Below are 22619 nucleotides of genomic sequence, written 5' to 3'. Positions count from 1 at the left end.
TTAGAGGTGAGAGGTGCTTAACCCAGAGGAAGGTGACCCCGGATGAGATGGACAGAGAAAGGGGTTTGTAAACCATGATGCCAAATCTCATAAAGCGGTCAGTCTGACAGATCTCTGAAGCCAGGCTGGTTGGGCAGGTCCGTGCCTGGGAGAACCTGCTGTTTGAGAAAGAATTTCACTTGACTCCACCATGGTTGACCCAGTGGCAGGATTTCGTGTGATTCACAAAAGGTAGTGAAGGAGAAAGCTGTAAATTTGGCTAAAGGCAATGAAATGGGATGTTTCCAACCCAGGTTCCTGCTTGGGGCCATGATACTGTCATTTTATAAAATAATTGAGAAGGAAGCCACAAGCCATCCTGTCTAGACTTGCTTTGTGAAAGCATCAGGCAGTCGTCATCGCACTGTCAGGCCCCTGCAGTGCCCCGACTCCCTCTGGCCTTGCTGCTTCTGATACCCACTCACCCATCTTCGCTGCCAGTAGACTCAGCGCGCACAAGCAGCTGCTTCTAACTAACTTTTTTTTTTTTTCGCTTTTTGGGTCACACCCAGAGATGTACAGGGGTTACTCCTGGCTCATACACTCAGGAATTACTCCTGATGGTGCTCGGGGGACCATATGGGATGCTGGGAATCAAATCCCGGTCAGTCCTACCCGCTGTGCTATCGCTCCAGCCCACCCCCTTCTTTTTCTTCTTCTTCTTACTAACTTCTAACAAGATTTTACCTCCACGCCTTTGGCACTGTCTTCCCCAAAGTGAGCTATGCAGTCCCTTCCTACGCCCCCCCCTGCCTCGCCCCCCCCCCCACACACACACTCTAGGAGTACTGTTAAGACTGTGGGGTGTAGGGGCTGGAGCAATAGCACAGCGGGTAGGGCGTTTGCCTTGCACGCGGCCGAACCAGGTTCGATTCCCAGCATCCCATATGGTCCCCTGAGCACCGCCCGGGAGTAGTTCCTGAATGCAGAGCCAGGAGTAACCCCTGAGCATTGCTGGGTGTGATCCAAAAAGCAAGAAATAAATAAGTAAAAAGGACTGTGGGGTGTAGTTGTAGTCTCAGGGCAATTGGAGGTGCTTTCTGTTTGATCTCTTCAGGAGCTAGGTTTTCAGGAGTGCTGATTCCCCCCCCCCCGCACCCCCCCAATAAAAGAGGTAGTTGGCCAAATAAGTTTGGGAATCTCCATTTAGCATTCACTTATTAATGCGCTGCGTTTGCATGCAACCACCAATTTCTTGAAGCCAGCCCAAATGACAGACCCCAAGATTCAGTCCAACCCCACCTCCACTTTTCAACATATCCCTTTCCTTTCAGAATTTGGTAATGCTGCCTACCACAGGAACACACCAATAAATAGAACTCTTCTTCCCCCTAAAGGTTACAGGTGTCATCAACTCTTCAAATAATGGCACTTTCCCCAGGATGCACTGCACACCTGTACAGCACCCAACACTGCCAGCTTCATTTCCAACCTACGTCCAACGGAGTCAGAAATCAGAATTTTGATGTCAATCCCCACATGAGTTTGAATTCTACCCAAGAAACAGATCTATTTGGGCACCCAAAAAATGTCATTTCCCCCAAGAACGTTTTTGTGACTAAGCTTTATGCAGCTACTGAAATAACCAGGCAGACAATGCAGCTTTCAGGACATGTGAGGGGGCTTCAAGTGAGGCAGGAAAAACAAATACAGCCTGTGACTCTGATCTGAGTGAGGTCTGAGGGATGTGCCCTCTTGGACACAGGGCAGAAAAATCACCTGGGGTCTCACAGTAATAAGAGCTTCCTCTATATTTGTAGCTTTTGAACTATTTTGTGTGTGTGTGTGTGTGTATGTGTGTGTATGTGTGTGTATGTGTGTGTGTGTTTTGCTTGTTTGTTTTGCTTTTTAGTTCACACCTACTGATGCTCAGGAGTTACTCCTGGCTCTACACTCAGGAATTACTCCTTCTGGTGCTCAGGGGACGCTGGGATTGAACCCAGATGGGCTGTGGGCTAGAAGGCAAACATCCTACCCTTTGTACTATTACTCCAGTCCCCCATGTTATTTTTAGTAAGTACAACAGGTAGGGCTATATTTTTACTTTTGTTAAATGATGATCTTTGAAAATTTCTATTATTCTTTCCCATTATCATTTTTCTTGGACTTGGAGTGGGGGTGGGGGAGTCAGTCACACCTTCAATCCTAACAAGATCACTGTTGCCTGCTGGGAGTCAGTGACCACAGAAACCTCTTCTGGCTCAGGCTAATCTGAAGAAAACATGATTAATCTGCACATGTGCTAGTGTTTGTCTCCCCGAAAACAATGAGAAATAAAATTCAGAGAGCAGTAATGCACAAAGGCATAAGAAAGGGCAAGGTTTCGAAGTGGTGATCCTTAAAGCAAAAATATTTCATAGATGATTCTGGGATTGTCTTCACTGGAGAACATGTACAGTCAGGAGCCAGAGAATCTGCAGGAAAGGTGGCACTATGTTTACCTATTACCAAGGAAGCAGCCTAAAGAGCTCCAGCCTTCCCTTCCCAGGGCGGGGAGACGAAGAAAGAAAACAAAGTGTTGTCTCCTCTGGGTACTTCTTTAATCTTCTATACTCAAATACCAGGGACTGTACAATGGAGATGAGGGAGGAGGTAGAGTTGAGCCATATCCCATGATACTCAGGGGCTACTTTTGGTTTTATGCTCAAGGGTCACTCTCGCAGGTGCTCAGGGGACTTTATGCCATGCCAACCATGAAAGCAGGCCTGCTGCATGCAAGGCAAGTGCCTTATCCTTGGACTATCTCTTCTGTCCCAAGATGATACATTTTACACGTATATTTATAACAGCTGGCTGGGCACAAAACATGGGATTTAGATTTGTTCACATACTTAAAAATGAAAATATTAGGAATGTGACTCAAGAGGTCAAGCAAGTGCCTTGCATGTAAGGGGTCCTGCGTGTTGATCCCAGGCATGCATGTCCTGAGTCCAACAACAGTGAGTGTGGCCCTGATGGTCCCAGAACACCCCAGGCCTGAGCATCTTGGGCCCAAGCACTGCTGGGAGTTCCCTTTCCTCCGCTCTGGCCCCACCTCCTGCTAATAAAAGTACTACTGTTACCACAAATAAATAAACCCAGTACAAGGAGAAAAAAAAATGATGAACTCGTGTGCTGTGATGTCTGACATATGAGGAGAGTATTATTTTTGGCGGGGAGACAGGAGCGGCACATGGCTGTGCTCAGGGATCACTCCTGGCAGGGCCAGGGGACCATGTGCAGTGCTGGGAATGGAACCCAGGTTAGCTGCATGCAGGGCTGTTCTATGTTCCCAGACTGAGATGATGGCATTTTTGTTTGTCCTACCTAGCGGTGCTCAGGGCTAACTCCTGGCTCTGTGCTCAGGGATCACTCCTGGAGGGTTCAGAGGACCATGCAGAATTGAACCCAGGTCGTCCGTGTGCAAGGCAAAAGCCCTACCCTCTGTACTATGGCTTTGGCCCCAGTGATGGTATTTTAAGCCTCACCTGATCTCACCTTGTCTCTAGAGTTTCACCTTGTTTTTTTTTCAATCAAGTTCACTGCCAGGCTGCACTGGCCCTTCTGCATCTCTCCTGCTTTGTCATCTATCCAGCCTACATTTAGGGTATATCCAATGTCCCCATTGTCCACGGGAAGGACCCCCTGGTGAAAGATGACATACCTCAAGGTAAATCATAAATACAAAGCTTGTTTGCTTCATTAGTTCAGCTTGACTCAACACATCATGAGGGACTGTTGTCTACACTTGTCATTTGTTCTACACCCAGGCCTAGTAATTTGACTCAATTCAATCAGGTCTTCTCTTGCTGACCTGTAGTTCCAGCCCTGGTCCAAGTGCAAAAAAATCATTCTCGTTAGTGAGAACTGCAGTGTGACTGCTGCCTTAGACCCCATCCCAGCACCCTAAAAACCAGCCTCCTCCTGAGTTGCCTTTGTTTTATCTTCATTTCTCCCCAAGTCATGAATCCCCTCCCTCTTCTCTTCCTCTGTAGCTGCTTCCTCTTGCTTGTCTTTATTCTTTTCTCCCCTTCCTGGGGACCCCAGATGGTGGGGTGAGCAGGATCTCCTCATGCATGCACAGTACCAGGGACTAACCTTAAGATTTCACACTGTCCCGGTGCTTCCTAAGACACTGGTCTATTTCCGGATCCTTCTAGCTAGGGCTCCCTAAGAGCAGGGATGTCAGGGTCTCCTTGGTGTTTGCAGGTGACTCTGGGGTTTGAACTTGGCTTTGAGCTTTCCGGGCAAGCACTTGAAGCCACTGAGCCATGGTCTGCACTCCTGTTCTCCTTTGTTCTAAGCAATGTTTGTCCTCATCTTTATTTCCATAACTGAGGAATTACACATTAACCGCTCAGAATAAGCTCAGTAAATGGAGTTGTCCCTTGGTCTCCAACATGTCTGTTGCCTGTGGATCCTGGACGATTTTTGAATTCTCATTGGCTGGTTGGCTGGAGCGATAGCAGGGCTAGAGCGATAGCACAGCGGTAGGGCGTTTGCCTTGCACGCAGCCAACATGGCCGACCCGAGTTCGATTCCTCCGCCCCTCTCGGAGAGCCCGGCAAGCTACCGAGAGTATCTCGCCCGCACGGCACAGCCTGGCAAGCTCCCCGTGACGTACTCGATATGCCAAACACAGTAACAACAAAATCTCCAATGGAGACGTCACTGGGCCCGCTCGAGCAAATCGATGAACAACGGGAGGGCCTTTACTTTTACTTTACATTGACTGGTAGAAAGAGCCCCGGACTAGGGTCAGGTTCTTGGTTAAAGAATCAGTAACTTCTTTTGCATTGTTTTCCTCATGTGTAAAGAGGTTAGAAGGTGCAGTGTGGTGTTCGTAAGGCACACCTCCATATTTCTGCTCATCCTGAATGCAAACTCCAGGGTAATGTGACTTTGTATTTGTTTTTTTGCGGGGCACACTCAGCGGTGCTTAGATACTCCTGACTGAGCTCAGGGTTCACTCTTGGTGGGGCTCAGGGAACTGTATGTGGTGCCAGGGATCAAACCCGGGTTGGTTCCATGCAAAGCAAGCGCCCTCCCCTCTATATTACTATCTCTTTTGGTCTGGAAATGTGGCTTCGTTACTCTCCTTCCCCCTAGCCCTAGTGAAGCAGTGGGGTCACTTTCTTTTCCCCTGGAATCTGGCCTTGTGCCTGCCTAGAATTGAAATAGAAATTGCCAGAGAGATTAGCTAACACCATGGAACGCTGTAGTCTAGGCCTCAAGATGGCTTGCAGCTTCTGAGCTTCCTAATAAAATATTTTTTAAAGGATAGGGTTGGGGTCATACCCAGGGGTGCTCAGGGGATCAAACCAGGATCAAAGTAACTGCATGCAAGGCAAGTGCTTTCTCTTCTGCACAATCTCCCGCCCCTCTCACTTGGGCACTGCATTAATAGGCTGAGCTCGTGTGCTGAGAGTCCAGTGGTGTCAGACCACACAGATGACAGATGTGAACTCTCCAGGTGACACCTATGATCCACGGAGGCAGCCCAAATGACCCACGAAAGTCTTAAAACTTCAGGATGGTTTTCCTGTGTACAATAATGACATGGACTGGATGAGATTACTTTGAAGATTTCTTTCGTCTAAACAGCAGGATCAAAGATTCGGGGCCAGAGCGATAGTACAGCGGGTAGGGCATTTGCCTTGCTCATGGCTGACCCAGGTTCAATCCCCGGCATCCCATATGGTTCCCCCAAGCACTGCCAGGAGTAACCCCTGAACATCGCTGGGTGTGACTCACAAAGAAAAAAAATCCACTATTGCTGCATCAGATTTTAATTGAGAAACATTGCCAAATGAAAAGGAGCTTGGGCCAGAGAGATGGCGGTTATGTTTTGCATGCAGTTGACCTAGCTGAATGTTCAGCACCAAACAGTCCTTTGGCCTCTCTGGGTGCAGTCCCAGAAGCTCCCTGAGCACCTCGAGGACCCTGGTGGCACTGCAGAGCCTGAGCAGCACCTCACTTTCAGCCCTTGCATTTAGCCACAGCCCAGTGGGTTGAGAAGAGGTAAGAAAGGCCCTCGGGCTTCTTGAGCATTGCTTGGGAGCCCGTCCCTCCGAAAACAACCACCTAAGTATCAACCTCCCTGTCTTCCGATGAAAAACAGCAATAACGGATAATCATGGCAGATGCTATGAAGCAACCTCTTACTGTTTCCCAGGATTTTGCCTTCATTGCTGTCAGGAGCTACAGTGAAAGGGCCAGGAAGTGGGTCAGCAGTAGAGCACTTGTTTCGGACGTGTGAGGTCCTGGGTTCCATCCCCAGCATCACCACAAATAAAGAGAAATAGAAATGTGCACCCTCCTTAATGTGGCAGCAGGCAGACGGATGGCGAGCATGGCCCTGGACTGGGATGGCATGCCTTGCTGCAAAGCCCCGTCCTCCCCACCCTCCTCCCTCAGTTCTTGGGTGCTAGGCTGCAATTGGCAGAAGTCAGGGAAACTTTGTTCAATTTAAAAGGTGGTAATGAAGAATTTAAAGATGATCGCAGAGAAAACAGTCAGACACGTGTTGACACAAACAAGTTCCCTAAGTCAGAAGAGGCATTATAGCTGCCATACTCTTGCCAGGAAAAACAAAACAAAGAAAAACAAACAAACAAACAAACAAACAAAAAACCACAAAAAGACCTCAGTATTTACTACCAAAAACTATAAAAAAAAATTCCCTCACTGTCCTTCTTCTTGCTAGTGACATCCATCTCTTGGGTTTTTTTTTTAAATTATTTTTTGTTCTTCTCATCTCCTTTCTTTTTTTTTTTTTTTTTTTTTTGCTTTTTTGGGTCACACCCGGCGATGCACAGGAGTTACTCCTGGTTCATGTACTCGGGAATTACCCCTGGCGGTGCTCAGGGGACCATATGGGATGCTGGGAATTGACCAGGTCGACCGCGTGCAAGGCAAACGCCCTACCCACTGTGCTATTGCTCCAGCCCCTCATCTCCTTTCTTAATCTTCCCACTTTTTCTTTTTGTTTTGTTTTGTTTGTAGCCACACCTAGTGGTGCTCAGAGCTTACTCCTGGCTCTGTGCTCAGGGATTACTGCTAACAGGGCTCGGGGGACTGGTCAGCTGTGTGCAAGACAAGCGCATTGCCCACTGTAATGTCCCTATGCCCACCCCTCTGCCCCTCTCACTTTTTATTTTGTTTTCTCTTGGGCCACACTAGGTGGTACTGGGGGCTACTCCCAGTCCTGGGGGGGGGGTTGGAGGAAGGAGGGGAGAGGAGTGGGGAGGGCTGGTTCAGGGATATCTCCAGGGGCAGCTGGGAGTAGGGAGGGGATGCACCCTGATAGCTGACCTCTCTCCCAATCACCTTTTCTCCCCGCCAGTTCTGCACACACATTTTTCTTCCATCGCAGCTGACCTTTCCCTCCAGGCTTGTCTTGTGATCCCTGTTCTGCCTTCTGGGCAGCGCTCTAGTTTCTAGAGCCTCCTGCCCATCCGCGCCCCCAATGCCCCCAATTCCTCACTGCTAAAGCGTCAGATACCCAAGAACGCCGGGACCCAGTTCCAGCGCAACAAATCCCATAAGGATGGATTTAACTGCTGAATTATACGGGATCCAAACAACGCTCGAGGTTGCCGCCCACGCAGGAATCCCAGCACGGTTTTTGTTTCCCGCTGCCCAGCAACCACCGCCCGCAGAAGAGCTGGGCGGGCACGCACCGGACAGGGACGGAGCCCCCCGACGCCCCCCGCACGAACAACGGATCGTCCCTGAAACGCAGGACACTCACCGGCAGCTCTGGAAATGCTGCCCTTTCCCGGGCAGGTATGGACTTCTTAACTGCTCTTGCTGGAGGGCAAGTCTGAAGACAGCGACTCCGAGTTCCCACCCAGGAACACACAAAGCAAGCAAAAGCCCAGGACCAGGTGCTGTCCTGGCAGTTCTACAGTCCAGTCCTGCCTCTCTTCCTGTGGCTCTCCTGAAAAGACAGGCTTTGGCGAGCCTTTGCCCCTGATATCAGAGCCTATTGTTTGGCTCAGTCCACAGTAAAGTCTAGGGAGGGGCAGGAATTAGAAAAAGCGAGCAGGTGTATTTAAAAAAAAGAAAAAAAAAACTTGTTCTGCTGGCATTCATGAAGTGAAACCATGGAGGGGAGCCTGGAGGAGAGGGAACCTCAGAGGAGGAAAGAAATCCAGGCAAACAAGCGACATGTGCGAGGCCCTGGGTTTGTGAGGGGACCCAGCACAACTGGCTGCAGCCCTGGAAGCCACCGCACCACTGGATGGGACCCCATCCCGCAAATACCAAGCTAAACTATGAAACCAATTTAAACCCACAAGAGGCTGCCACTTTGAATGAAAAGCAGCTTTCCTATATTTTCTAATCTACGGTAATCTTCCTGCATAGTCTCGCATCAAACAAGGCGACAACACAAGGAAACAAAATAGCTTACGGATAGAGGTGTGGGATTCCCAAACTGGTTCAGCTTTCAGTGCGTAGCCACCCTGAGAGCTAAGAAAGTGCTGGAATAACCCAAACTCTCCTCCAGAGTCCCAGCAGAGGTGAGATGCCAGTTCCTCAAGCAGTCAGCAGGGCTTAACTGTCTTTCCATGTTTTGCTTATCTCTTTCTTAATCCATTGACACATTTTACCCAGAGGCAGTCAGTGTCACCTCTGGTGTTCACGAAATTCATATCATTTGTCACAAGTCACAAACCTGTCTGGCCCTCCCAGCAGGCTGCCAGCCCTTGAGTCAGGTTCTGTTCCTTTCTCGTCCTGGTATTGGGGGCCAGGTGGAGTCTCTGACTCAATCAATCAATAGTGTTTGCTCAACTTTGGGGGTTCAGGAGTGATTTCTTGGAATTTTGGAGGGGGATTGGGTCATATTGGGCAGTGCTCAGGGGTCATTCTTTTTTTTTTTTTAATTAGTGAAACACCATGAGGTACAGTTGCAGACTTACAAACTTTCGTGCTTGGGTTTCAGTTATACAATGATCGAATACCCATCCTCTGACCAGTGGTCATTCTTCACTGCCAATAATCCCAGTAGCCCTCCCACCCCCCACCTCAAACCCCCCACCCCACCCCGCCTCTGTGGCAGGGCATTCTCAGGGGTCATTCTTGATGTTGCTGAGGGCGACCATATGTGGTTCCAGGGACTGAACCACAGCTTGCAGCTGCACGCAAGGCAAATGCTTTAATCTCTGTTCTGTCTCTTGGGCCCTCAGATCTATGAAGGGAGGCCATCAGAGTGAGATAACCCTGACAGCCCTGGGCATACAGGGGAGATGTGGTCCGGGGAACTGAGTGGAAATTGTGAGAAGCGGTATTTCTGCCAAGCTGGTCAGAGCTAATATTTGCAGGGTTCTTACACAAGGCTCAAGTGATCCTCTACACTAGCTAATTTCATCTCCTCAAGAATTCTACTAACGAAAGATGAATACCAGATTACCATACTCATATGCAGAGCCTAAGAAAGAAATGGATTAGACAACGCCCAATGCAAACAAACTCTGAGACATGGTCAATAAAACTGGGAACTGAGTGGGGGCAGAGGGTAGGGATCATGCAATGGAGGAATCTCAGAACACTAGGAGAAGGGTTGGTGCAGCAGCTCAGCAACTGGAAGACAACAACTTCGGTTGTGTTGTGCACTGTAGTGTCTCATCCAAAATTAATTTGAAAACTCTACTACCTCCTAGTTTACTGAGAAGGAAACGGAAATATTGAGAGGCTGAAGTCAGACTGCACCCTCAGGTTGGAAGCTAGCAGTGCACTTTGTTACCTGTAATTAGACGCCCGTATGCCTCAGTTCTCTCATCTGTCAAACAGGCAACAGAGTTGGGGTATCTCCTAGAGTTCTGTGAGCAGTGAGTCAATATAGATGGCACAAATGCAGTACCGAGCATGTGATGAGAAGCAAGATGGGTCAAGTTGGTGGATAGAGTGTGGGGATTGAGAATTGGGTGTCACTTTCCCAACACAACAGAGGTGGGATTTTGCTTTTTCTAAGAAGAAACTCAAAAGCACTACTCTTTACGGTGGGTCATCCTCCTCAGTCTCCACACTGCACTTTGCAGTGTGGTTGTGAGAATCCTCACGTTGCATGCAGATGTTCACAAGCATTCGCATGGCTTGCTCAAGACTGGGCGAGTGGGGCCTGGGGTGGGGCTTAGTGGTAAAGTGCATGCCTGCCTCGTGGGAGGCTCTGGCATCTCTACAAACGTGTTTCCTGAAACTGTCACAAAAGTGTGTGATTTCCCCCACTCTGCCCCTGGCACCAAAACAGCAATCAAAGACAAGGAGAACTTGTGGGTAAGACTCACTGCCAGGCCTGGACTGCTGTGAGGGTTTGAGTGCCAGCTGGCTAAGTGGACTGCACATCGTTAGCAAAAAGTCTAGACAACTCTCAATGTTCTGAATACTAATGTGGATTGAAACAAGCTTATGCCATTATTTATCTTAAGCCCAGATTCTCTCTTAACTTCAGAAAGTCAACTCTTCACTCACTGAACCAACTGATTTTTTTTTAAACCACTTCCTGCCTGGCACTGCTCTGAAGCTTGGAATTCAACAGTGCACAAGATAGAGCTGCTACCTTCCTGCTCTTTCTAGTCTAGCAAGTGGCAGAATTCCCACAGCCATGTTCTTAGTCCAAACCATCTCCCTATGTTACCTGGATACATGCAGAAAGCCCCACTTGTCTCCCTGCTTCCATGCAGGATTCTCCACACAGCCAGAGTATTTGATAATTTGAAATTTGAAATTATCAGTTGGGGCCGCAGAGATGGTCTAGTGAGTAGAGAGCGCTTGCCGCCAACCTGAGTTCGATCTCCTGAAACACATATGCTCCCCTGACCACCATTAGGAGTGATCCCTCAGCACAGAGCTAGGAATAACCCCTGAGCATTGCTGGGGAGTGACCTACAAAAATTTAATTAAAAAATAATAACTGTTGGGACGAGAATGATAGTATGGTGGGCAGGGCATTAGTCTTGCATGTGGCTGACCAGGTTCGATCCCTGTTGTCCCATATGATCCCCTGAGCACCATCAGGAGTAATTTTGAGTGCAGAGCCAGGAATAATCTCTGAGCATCACTGGGTATGACCCAAAAAGACAATAATATATATATAAATAAAATTTTTAAAAAATCTGTTAAGTGATATATAGCTCAGAGATGTGGCTCAAAGTATGTGCCTAACATGCGTAAGACCATGGGTTTGATCCCCACTCTAGCATAGCATGGATGAATAAAATACCGTACCGCTTGCTTCCCTTTTCTATCCCCTCCCTGCCTTTCTTTGTTGTGGCACAGGTGCTGGCTGGTGGTCTCACTCCTTAGTTTAGTGCTCACACACTTGGCTGGGTGTGAAGATCACACGACTCCACTGTGATATTGGGTGATTCCAGACAGAGGATCAGCTGAGCGCACTCTCAGCACATGTGGGTGGCACTGGGGATCGAACTCATGATCTCATACTTGCAAGTGAGGTGCTTATGCCACTGAGCCACACTCCTGGGACCTTGTTCCTTTCAATACAGCTTCTCAGACACCTTCCACTCAAACTTTGTAAGGTAAGAATGGGAGGTGAATGTTAGGATTCTACAAAGTTACGATAGAATTGAACATAAATATCTCTAATAAAAGGCCGTTATTGACAAGTGGCAAGACAGATAAGAGATAGTAAGTTATAATCCACAGATAAAGGCATGACCTCACATCTTGGATGTGTTTATTATATTATTCATGACCGTATCCCAAAGACAACTACATCCCAAGTTCTCACCACACCCTCAGTGCTGCTTGATGTGGACAGCTAGGCACAAGACTGAACTGTCAAGTGGATGGATAGGGCATCCCTCCCTCATTCAAAAATTCGGAGCACGTTTGTTTTTTCCAGGCAAGGAGACAGATATTGGTGCCCGTGGCACACAGCTACTTCCACCAGGTTGAAAGTAAGTGCTCAGCCTGGATTTAGGCAGAAAGGTCATGACATTCTACTGCCTCCACTATCATTAATATCCATAAGGAATACATTTAAATTAACGCACTATCTCTATCCTGCAAACTGAGAGGCAAGAAAACCAGCTCAAATACAACATTCTGGATTTGATTTAACGACAAGGAACTTAATGTCGCATTTCCTCCACCTCCTACCTCTGCCCACACCACTCACCAAATATGTAAGCCAGAGGGAAAGAAAGGAAAGAAAGATTTTAAATAGTTGCTTATTCTTTTTGCAGGGGTGAGGGGGAGAATGAGAAACTCTCAGGTGCTCAAGGGTCCTGGCATCACTCCTGGAGACACTCTGCCAAACAGGCTGCAGAGCTCAACACTAGGGCCATGGATGCTTTGCTGTACAGACCACCCTGGTGTTGCTTGGCAGTCACCTGGTACCTCACCCAGAAATGTCTGAGGGGCCATGCAGAGGCAGGGATCCTACTATACCCAACCCCTGCGCTCTGAACCAGGCCCTATTATTCATTCTTTGATTCAGGATCCAGAGCCCCGAGAAAATACCCCAAGAGTTCGAAATGCCGTCTCCGTAATGGTACTGTCCCCGGGCTCCACCCAGGATGGAGGCAGCTCAAAAAATTCTTTTCTTCTGAACCATTATCCGCTGCTGGGTCACTGGTCGGGTCAGAAAAGTTCAATGTGTACATCAGTTAAAGCTCATTGGTTTAGATTATAGTTTGCCGTGTGCTTTCAAAAGGACCTACTTTCCCTGACAGTAGCCCTTACACAAGTGATGACTGTCCTTTCCCGGCCCAGTCCAACAGGCCTTTCTCAAACTCATCTTGGGTTTAAGCTCTTTTCTCCATCTCCTGATCTTATCAACTTGCATCCCTCATCAGAAACTACCCCAAAGTGTGAACTACCCTTGTGAACTACCTAAATGCTGCTGCCATTAGTATTAGTGCCAGTTGATGAATTACTCCAATCACACATGACATGGGTTGTTGTTTTTTCTTTTTTGGGTCACCCCTGGCAATGGTCAGGGGCTACTCCTGGCTCTGCACTCAGGAATTCATTGTGGCAGTGCTCGGGAGACCATATGGGATGCCGAGGATCGAACCCAGGTCAGTAGAGTACAAGGCAAATGCCCTCCCTGCTGTACCATCGTTCCGGCCCAATCACACATGATGTTTCCATTTGGCATTACCCTATCGAGGACCTCTTATCATGTTTTGCCTTTAAATGTAGTCATATTTATTTAGCCAAATATCCTCCAAAGACGCACTTACAGAGTTCTATATCAAAATCAATGATATGAAGTGTCACTGGAATAAAGTCTTGCTAGCAGTACAAATGTAATGTCTACCCACTTTTTTCCATAACTATGTAACTTAGTTATGGGAAAAAACATGCATGCAAAAGGTATTTTAAGGGAATATTTTTATGTGCAGAGTCTCCTGCCCCCGCGTCTGGCTGTGCTCACCGAGGCCCCTTAGAGGGGGGCGGGTTGAGTTTTCCTACCTGCCCTGACCAGGGCTCCGGCAGCCGAAGACCTCTAGAACCAGTAACCACCATGCTGAAACCACTCTCCACATACATGAAGGTACCGGCAGAGGAACAAAGGCATGTGGGTTCTGGGGCTGAGATCTCCAAGCCTGCTCGGATCGGGCTGAGCATCCTCCACCCAGATCCTCCAAATTCCAGTAGGCAGGGTCACACCCACCAACTGACCCCTTGGTGCCGTGTAATCCCATCAATGGCCAAGACTCAGAGATTATAAAACCCAGTTCCCGGAAGCGTGCGGCCGCATTCGCGGCTGCGCGACATCTTACCATCTCATTCCTACTTTGGACAAACTGGCTGGCTACCAAATGTAACCTGCCCACATGGCAGAGTCTGGCAAACTCCCCGTGGCGTACCCAATATGCCAAATACCAGTAACAATGATGGGTCTCATTCTCCTAAAGAGCCTTGAATATGGCACTTTCTTAAAAATCTCAGGGCTAGGACGAAGGAGACGTTACTGGGGCCTGCTCGAAGCAATCGACGAATAACGGGATGGTCCTGATCATGATTTTTATGTGCTATTATGTGCAATTATTTTAACTTTCAAATTCTAGTATCTGAATTCTTTCTCAATAGCAAACAAAATTTGTGCCATTCTTCATAATGTATTAAACGCTTTATCTTAACATCTCAGTGGGTATTGGGCCAGAGAGACAATACAGGAGTTAAGGCTTTTGCCTTGCACGTGGCCAACTCTGGTTCAGTCCTTGTTACTACATATAGTCCCCTGAGATATTTAATCCTTGGCACTGCATTTGGTCCCCCAGCACTGCCAGGAGTAAGCTCTGAGCACAGCCAGATATAACACTTCCCTCCCACCCCCAGCCCCCGCCACCCCAAAAAGAGTTTCAGTGGGACTTTGGGGAAAAAACTTAAATTGCACTTTACATTGTTGGCCGCTGTGTACTTCAAATGAATATGTCTGAGGGCATCAAGAATAGATACAGAGGACCAGAGAGATGGTTCAAAGGGGTAGAGTGCATGCTTGGCATGTGGGAGACCTGGGATCAGTCCCTGGCATTGCATGGACCCCCAAACACAGCTGGAAGTAAGCCCTGAATAAAGTTTGGAGTCCCCAATTGCCACCAGGTGTGGGTCAATCCCATCCCCTCCCCCTCATAAAAAAAAAGGTAAAGAATGATGCTCTACCTATGAACAACCAGTACATTTCTCAAATAGGAAAAGAAATGTGAATGTAATGCAGCAGCAATGCTGGGCATATTTTACAGAAGCAAAACAGAGAGGAGAAGACATGTTTACTTGGTATGGATGTGGCCTAATCTTTAGTAAGAGTGACGTTAGATGTTCAAAGTCATCAATGATGCAGTATTGGATTACTTTACTCTTATTGGCAAGCGGTTTGTTCTCTTCCCGGCAGGGTGCTATCTCTTATTGGAATTTGTTTCAAATCATTCTGGCACCTCTGTTCCCATTAGGGATTTTCTCTTCACGATTTTCTGGTGTCCAAAAGGACCCATTAAGTAATGAAGGAAGAATGCTGGCACATGCATCTGGTCACTGTTGTAGCAAATAGGTCATCCAGGATATGTTGGAAGTCTGTGTCCCTCAGAGCAGAGGGGTCATAGGAAGCGGCTGTGTTTTGGGTCCATGTGATCCAAAAGTTTCCCACGTTCCTGGCCTTAAGTAACTGACCTGGGAATTTGTGCTCGATCCAAAGACTAACCGTGAGTAAGAAGTCTGCCCAGCAGCCGTGCTCTATTTTGGAGGAATAAACAAATCGAATCTTTCCTCTTGGTTTGTCTTAAACCATTATGACAAAGTGATCCAGAAGCCGAGACACAGAAAGGAGAATTCTGTTCCAGGAGACGGCATGGGGCAACAGGATCACGAGTGGGCAGGAGCCGTATGCAGAGAGGAAAGTTACAAGACCCGTTGTGGCCATGGAAGCCAACCAGAGAAGCCATGCAGAGCAGTGGGGCCAGGCTGCCTGACCAAGTCCCGCCCCGCTGACTGGTCCCAGCATGCTAACAAACGTGGATCAATGTTCCAGGTTTCCAGAACTCACTGTAAGGGTGAGGTTCTTTCCTATGTTTTCTTACCCCCCCTTGGAGATCTACAACAAAGCGCCACCCATCATTTGAGATAAACCAGTGGGTGTTCTTGCCACCTACTTGCAATCTTCATAACTAACACATCAAGCAGGAAGTGGCAGGGAGGAATTCTTCAGAGAAATCCCACCAACTTTGCTTTGCCATTATACATTTTTCATTGATTTCATTAATTTTCCCCCTAATTTCCTCTCGGGAAATAACATTCAAGATAAATGACTTAGAAAATACAGGGGAAAAAAGTTGGGGGCGGGGGGGAAGTGAGTCTGATTTCTCGCCACTGAAGCAACTGCTCTGAGTAATGTTGACACTCTCTGTCTCAGCGTTGGCTGAAACATGGAAGCAAGAGGCCTCAGATAGCCAAGTAAATTGTGAGAGGAGCAGTCAGGAGAATTTTTTTTTTGGGTGAGATTAGAAAACAAATAAGCTAAAAAGCTAAGCTTTGTGGGGGTGGGAGGGAAACTTGGGACATGTACATGGTGATGGGAAATGTACATGGTACAAGAAATGTGCAGGATCACTAGAGGGCAGGAGTCAAGCACAGAGAGGAAAGTTATAAGAAGACCAGTGGGAAAATGTACACTGGTGGTGGGAAATGTATGTTGAAATGTACATCATGACTGAAACCCAATTATGAACATCTTTGTGACTGTGTGTCTCACAGTGATTTAATAAAAAAAATTATAAAAGTAAAATAAATTAGGGGGGTTGGAGCAATAGCCCAGCTGGTAGGGTGCTTGCCTTGCACGCGGCCAACCCGGGTTCGATTCCCAGCATCCCATATGGTCCCCTGAGCACTGCCAGGAGTAATCCCTGAGTGCATGAGCCAGGAGTAACCCCTGTGCATTGCCGGATGTGACCCAAAAAGCAAAAATAAAATAAAATAAAATAAAATAAAAAATAAAAAGGTAGGCTTTCCCCCATGTTTTCCTTTAGCTTTACAGTTTCCAGTCTCATACTTAAATCTTTAACCAATTTTGTGGTGCTTTGAGTGTATGGTGTAAGATAAAGGTCTACTTTCACTGCTTTACAGGTGGATGTCCAGTTTTCTTAGCACCATCTGTTGAAGAGACCATCCTTTCCTTATTACGTACTCTTGACACACAAAGATCAGTCGACATAGATATATGAATTATTCCTGAATACTCTTTTCCTCTATTGCTTTAAATATCTGTCTCATGTCAGTACCCGTTTGATTTTTTTGTTGTTGTTTGTTTTGCTGCTAGGATGAAACCTAGGGTATCATTCTACCATTGAGTAGTGTATCACAGCCATACTACACAGTTTTAATTAATGTGGCTTTGTAATACATGTTAAAATCAGGAAATTTGATGTGATACATGAAAATAACATCAAAAACACAGCAACACAAGGAAAAATGGACAGAAACAGTATCAAACCATAAAGTTTCTGCACAACAAGTGAAAGATCATGAGTGAAAAGGCATCCTATGAACTGGAGAAAACATTTCCAAACTATCTGACACAGTGTTACATTTTCTAAATCGAATCACTGTGAAATAGATCCTTACAACGCTGTTCATGATTTGATTTCAGTTATAATACACTATTCCAACACCCATACCTCCATCAGTGTACATTTCCCAGCAAAAACTCATTTATACTTAGACAAAGCAGCTTAATCAGTGGCTGAATAAAGCAGCAGTACTCCTACATTAAAAAAAATTAGACGAGGAACTTGAATAGACATTTCTCCATAGAGGACATAGAGACAGCCAGTAAATATGTATAAAAAATGTTCATCAGATAAATGTGAATCTAAACCACAATGAAATATTGACCAACCCTGCCAGGATAGCTGCTATTTCAAGCAAAAACAGCAGGACCAAGGATTTTTTTCCAAGGCAGAGACTTGCCTGGCACAAATGGCTCCCTAAGTTTGATCCACAGAAATGGAAAGAAAATAAAAAGACAACAAGTGTTCGTAAGGATTTGGAGAAATTAAAATCCTTGTACCATGCTGGTGGGTTCAACCACAATGGAGAATGGTATAAGGGCTCCTCAAAAAATTAAAAATAAGCTGTCAAAGACCTAGCAACCCCACCTTTTTTTTGGTATATGCCACAAAAAATTGATATCAGGATCCCAAAAGGCCATTATAATTCCTATATCTTCACTGTGGCATTATTCCCAATAGCCAAGATGTAGAAACAATCAGTAGATGAGTAGATTAAAAAAAAATTGTTATAGACATCCACCACCTTGCCAGTAAATGGTCCTGTGCTACATCTCAAAAAAAAAAAAATGATACTGGGGGTTTGGTGCTGCCAACAGGTCAATCAGTACCTGCGGGGCGAGTGCATCAGCAACCTGATGTTGCCTTCAGGCTTCCTGATACCCCAAAATTGCCACTGTGCCTTTGGCCACACCCCAACAACTTGGGAACAAGTTTACCAAGAAATGAAATGGTCAAAAGTTAGGTATGTGGGAGTCACACCCACAAACCACCTCCAGCTCAGCTATACAAGCTCACTCCGAGTTGGGATGGGCTACCTCCCCCACTTCTCAATACACATGGAAGAACTGGCAGTCACCTCCACGAACCAACTCCAGTGCCATCATGTAAGCTTTATTGGCCTTGCCTCAGAGAACCCCAAATAAATCTCGAAAGAGATCAGAGGCCGCAGTTAAGCTCAGACCTATACATGGCTGAACAGTTCAGAATAAACTGGAGGGGGCGGGTTGGTCTGTGCCCGCCCAAGCAGAGTCCCCGGCAGCCACTTGCTTCCACAATCCCAAATTGCCACCATACCCCAAGCCTGACTCCACTGTCTCAGGATCCTCACCAAGATATAGTCTGCTGAAAATTTTGTAATGTAGATCTTAGCACACCAACATCCCTGGCTCAGAGACACAGTAGCAAGTCCCAGATGACACCACAGCACCAGAGATCTCTCTGGGCCCCATACTGAGCTAGTATCACCGGGACACCCCAGATGGAGCAGGTGCAGTCTTCCCACCTACTCCAGATGGAATCCCGCTGACTAAGAGCTTTCAAAGCAAGGTCCAGGCATGTGGGTTCAGGACTAAATCTCCAGGCCACATGGTGGCAGAGGACCTGGGCTGTCCCTCCCCGGGTCACCACCTTCCCAGAAGACTGGCTGTCATGCACACAATTTTCCTCCGGATGCCATCTTCGTGCACCAACAGCCCTGGCCCAGAGGCTCCCAACTGAATCCCAAAATGGATTAGTGCCATACAGAGATATCTCTGGAACCCAACCATTTACAATCTAGAAATTTACATTTACAATCACGCCCACGTGAACTCCTGTGATATTTGAAATGAGCTATGGAAAATATATTATCTCGTGTCTGCCCTGGCAGGTAGGCTTGAATGGTGGTGGGAAAATTTGAGCAAAATTAATGCCCAAAATTAGAGAGAGAATTAGGGAAATTGTCTGCCATAGAGGCAGGGTGAGGACTGCGATGTGTATGTATGTGGGGGAGAGGGGTGATACTTGGGACATTGGTGGTGGAAAATGCACTGGTGGAGGGATGGTTGTTTCATCAGTGTATTACTGAATCTCAAACATGAAAGCTTTGTAACTCTATCTCACAGTGATACAATACAATAAAAAAGTAATGTGGAATTCATGCCTAATTCAATCAGCTTAATCAATGGCTGAACAAATAGGTTCTGTAGAGGGGGTGGGAAGTGGGGTGGGCTTCAACAATACCACTGAGAGAGCTTGACAGATAGTCCTACAATGGGGATGGGGGCAGTGTGTGTGTGTGTGTGTGTGTGTGTGTGTGTGTATGTGTATCTGTGTGGAGGGGTAGGCCCACAGCAGCTGCCAGGACTGCAGTATGCAGGGGATTGCTCAGCTGGCCACCTGTTCTCACTTTCAGTGTTCCCCAGGCAAATATAGAGCTGGTATTTCCTATGGATGAGACCTCTTACCACAGGAGAGGCTAAAAAGGCATGGGGGTCCCCCAGTTGATCCCCACTGGAGCTGACTTGAGAGGCGGTGACACTGTAGCAGAAAGAAGCTGAGTCCACCACTGGATTCCTGGGGACACAGATGGGTTGGCAGAGGTAGGTGAGAACAGAGCCTGGCCACAGGACATCTCAGAAAAGTCCAGAGGCGCAGAAAAGAGGAAATGGAAAAATCTGCCATATGAGAGAGCGAAGCCTCCCATAGCTTCCTCGGTCTGGAAGGGCAGTCCAGCATCCACAACTGCCCAGTCAGGCTCCTAGGCTTCTCCTCCCCACCTTTATATAAGTCATTCCTGGCAGTGTCCTAAGCTACATCCCAAGGGATGGAATATGGAGGCATGGGGGAAAGGGGATGACGGGGGGTCCACCCCTACTCACAGAAGCAAGCTGTCGCCGTGGACAGGGGAAACAGTTTAGAAGGAAGCTGGAATCAGAGACTGGAAGACTAACCACCACGCAAAATTGAGACTGTTTTATGTCTTGAAGTGACCAAAGGATTTACATTATCTGGGAGTGATCAGAACAGTCATGGACCGCCTGCATTTTTACCCAGTGGCAAGACATAAGATACTTTCTGATTATACTCCATGAGTCCTGATTGCTCAGCATGCCATCATACACAAATGCATTTAAAGATGTTTTTATACCCTAGCTTCACAGCTAGTCTTATATTAAGAATTCTGTGCTACATCAATATTCTACCATATCTTTGTCCAACTGCTTATGATCCTATTCCCCTCAGGTTGATTATTTGAGGATTCTAATTTTTCACAGCCATACAGTTGAAAAGAACACACTTCAAAACTAGTTCTGTACACATATCTGCCTAATTACATATGAAAAATTACCTTGAAGTGGAATTTCTGGGTTAAAGGATGAACCAGTCTAATGCCTCATGAAATACCGCAATGCTCTTGAGAATGGTTGTACCAAAATTTTCTTCAATCACCAGATTTGACACGAGAGCCTTTTTGTTCTATGTTCCTGCCAATATTCGCTATTACTGTTCTTTTTTAATGTTGCCTAATCTGATCAACAGAAGGAGGGAGGGAGATGAGTGAGTTCACTTAAAGTATCTTTAATTTTTAAAAAGGCTAAACATTATTTTATTTTTTCATATGTTTATCAGACAGGTGTTATATTTTATGACTTATTTGATCAAACATTTTGCTTATTATTTTAATTGAAGGTAAAGGTAAAGGTAAAGGCCCTCCCGTTGATCGTCGATTTGCTCGAGCGGGCCCAGTAACGTCTCCATTGGAGGCTTTGTTGTTACTGTGTCTGGCATATCGAATACTCTCGGTAGCTTGCCGGGCTCTCCGAGAGGGGCGGAGGAATCGAACTCGGGTCGGCCATGTTGGCCGCGTGCAAGGCAGACACCCTACCTGCTGTGCTATCGCTCCAGCCCCAATTAATTAATTGAAGTAAGGTCAAAAAATTTGTTTTTTCTGATGCTACAGGCAAAGGGACAGAAGGATGGTAGAGCTGACTAGTTCTGATATCTTCTTGAATGTAGCTCACAAACAGATCTGAACAGCACCAAGTCAGGGGCTCAGATTGATTCCATAAATGCCACATAACAGTCTGGAGGCTGTATACCTTGCATATTTTCCTGGTTGCTCTTGCCCCTGCTCAGGTTACTGTGACAAGTACGAAGAGAGGCATAGTGTGGCCCAACTACAAAGACACGGTGCTCTTCTTCCAGCAAAATGGTCCTAGATGACTTGATTGCATAGAAGACCCTGTGACTTAGGTGAGGCCACAGGCTTGATGGTGAGGACTGTGAGATGATGGACTTTCACAGATCACAAATCTATGTGTTTCATTGTCTTCATCTGTAAAACTCAACTCTGCACAACTAAATCTCCTGCTTACCTTAGGAACTTGTTCCCCATTGCCCTCTCATTTAAGCCCTTGGCCCATATTCCCTGGATCTCTTTCCAAGCTTCTCCTCTGCAGTGCCCTTCCGTATGCATCCTTCACCCCATGATCTAACTCACTGCTGGCACTTTACTAAAGGACTGAAAATGGTTTTTGAATGAATTTTTAAATAGATGAACTAAGTTCAAATTCAACCCTAAGCAGCATTTAAATCTATGTGGTTAAGACAGTAAGAAATCTAGGATCTGAAAATGGAAAAGAAAGATAGGTACATGGTTGGAACTGGAAGATTTCATGTTAAATGAAGTAAGCATGAAGAAGAAGGAGAAACGCAGGAAGTATCACTTATGTGTGGTGTTTAGAGCAATTGGATGAAGAAATCCAACAGTTTAAAGGGGAGATACATAACTCACCCTTGGTCCCAAAGCATAAGGAGGAGAAGGAAAGACAGTGAGTGGAGTTGGGGTCGGGAGAAGAGAAGGGTGAGGTGCAAGGTTCAGAAGGGTCAAGGTTCATTGGCGGTATTAAGAAATAAGCTGAATATCCATTCTATAGAGTCAACAACACTAATATCAAGAGTCTCAAACTATAAGCACACAAAGCTCAACCTTTAACAATATATTAGTAATCTCTTATAGAAGGGCTTAATGGCCCCTGGGTGAAATACAACAATCTTCACACACTCTTCTCTAAGGAAATTTTTTGGAGCACTTTCAGCTGTTTATTCATAACAAACAATACAAAATAAATTATTTTGGTTCTGCTTTGGGGCAGGGATTGGGGTTCGGGATTGATTTCTTTCTTTTTTTTTTTTTGTTTTTCGGGTCACACCCAGCGATGCACAGGGGTTACTCCTGGCTTTGCACTCCAGAATTACTCCTAGCAGTGCTCAGGGAAACATATGGGATGCTGGGGGATCAAACCAGGGTCGATCACGTGCAAGGCAAACGCCCTACTTGCTGTACTACTGCTCCAGCCCCAGGGTTTGGGATGGAAACATCCAAAATATGGTGGTGGGAAGGTGTAATTAATGGTGGTGGGATTGGTGTTTGAATATTAAATGTAATCCAATATTGTGAACTACTTTATAAAAATAAACTAAATTTTAAAGAAGAGTCTCAAACTTTAATAACCAAACTTAGAAGATGCCTGTCAAAATAACAGGCAGGAGGAGGGGTGATGGTAGGACAGAGAATCTGGCAAC

General features: G+C 46.4%; 1 protein-coding gene across 1 annotated transcript in view; it reads right to left on the bottom strand.

Annotated features, from left to right (window-relative positions):
- EXPH5 (exophilin 5) overlaps positions 1 to 22619 on the bottom strand; it is an 80848-nt gene that overhangs the window by 37383 nt on the left and 20846 nt on the right. The gene's annotated exons all lie outside the window — the stretch shown is intronic.

Source organism: Sorex fumeus, unplaced genomic scaffold, assembly GCF_029834395.1.
Source record: "Sorex fumeus unplaced genomic scaffold, SorFum_2.1 ptg000169l, whole genome shotgun sequence".
Classification (NCBI taxonomy): domain Eukaryota; kingdom Metazoa; phylum Chordata; class Mammalia; order Eulipotyphla; family Soricidae; genus Sorex; species Sorex fumeus.
The sequence above is the reverse complement of the archived record's forward strand: the minus strand, read 5'-3'. Positions and strand labels throughout refer to the sequence as shown.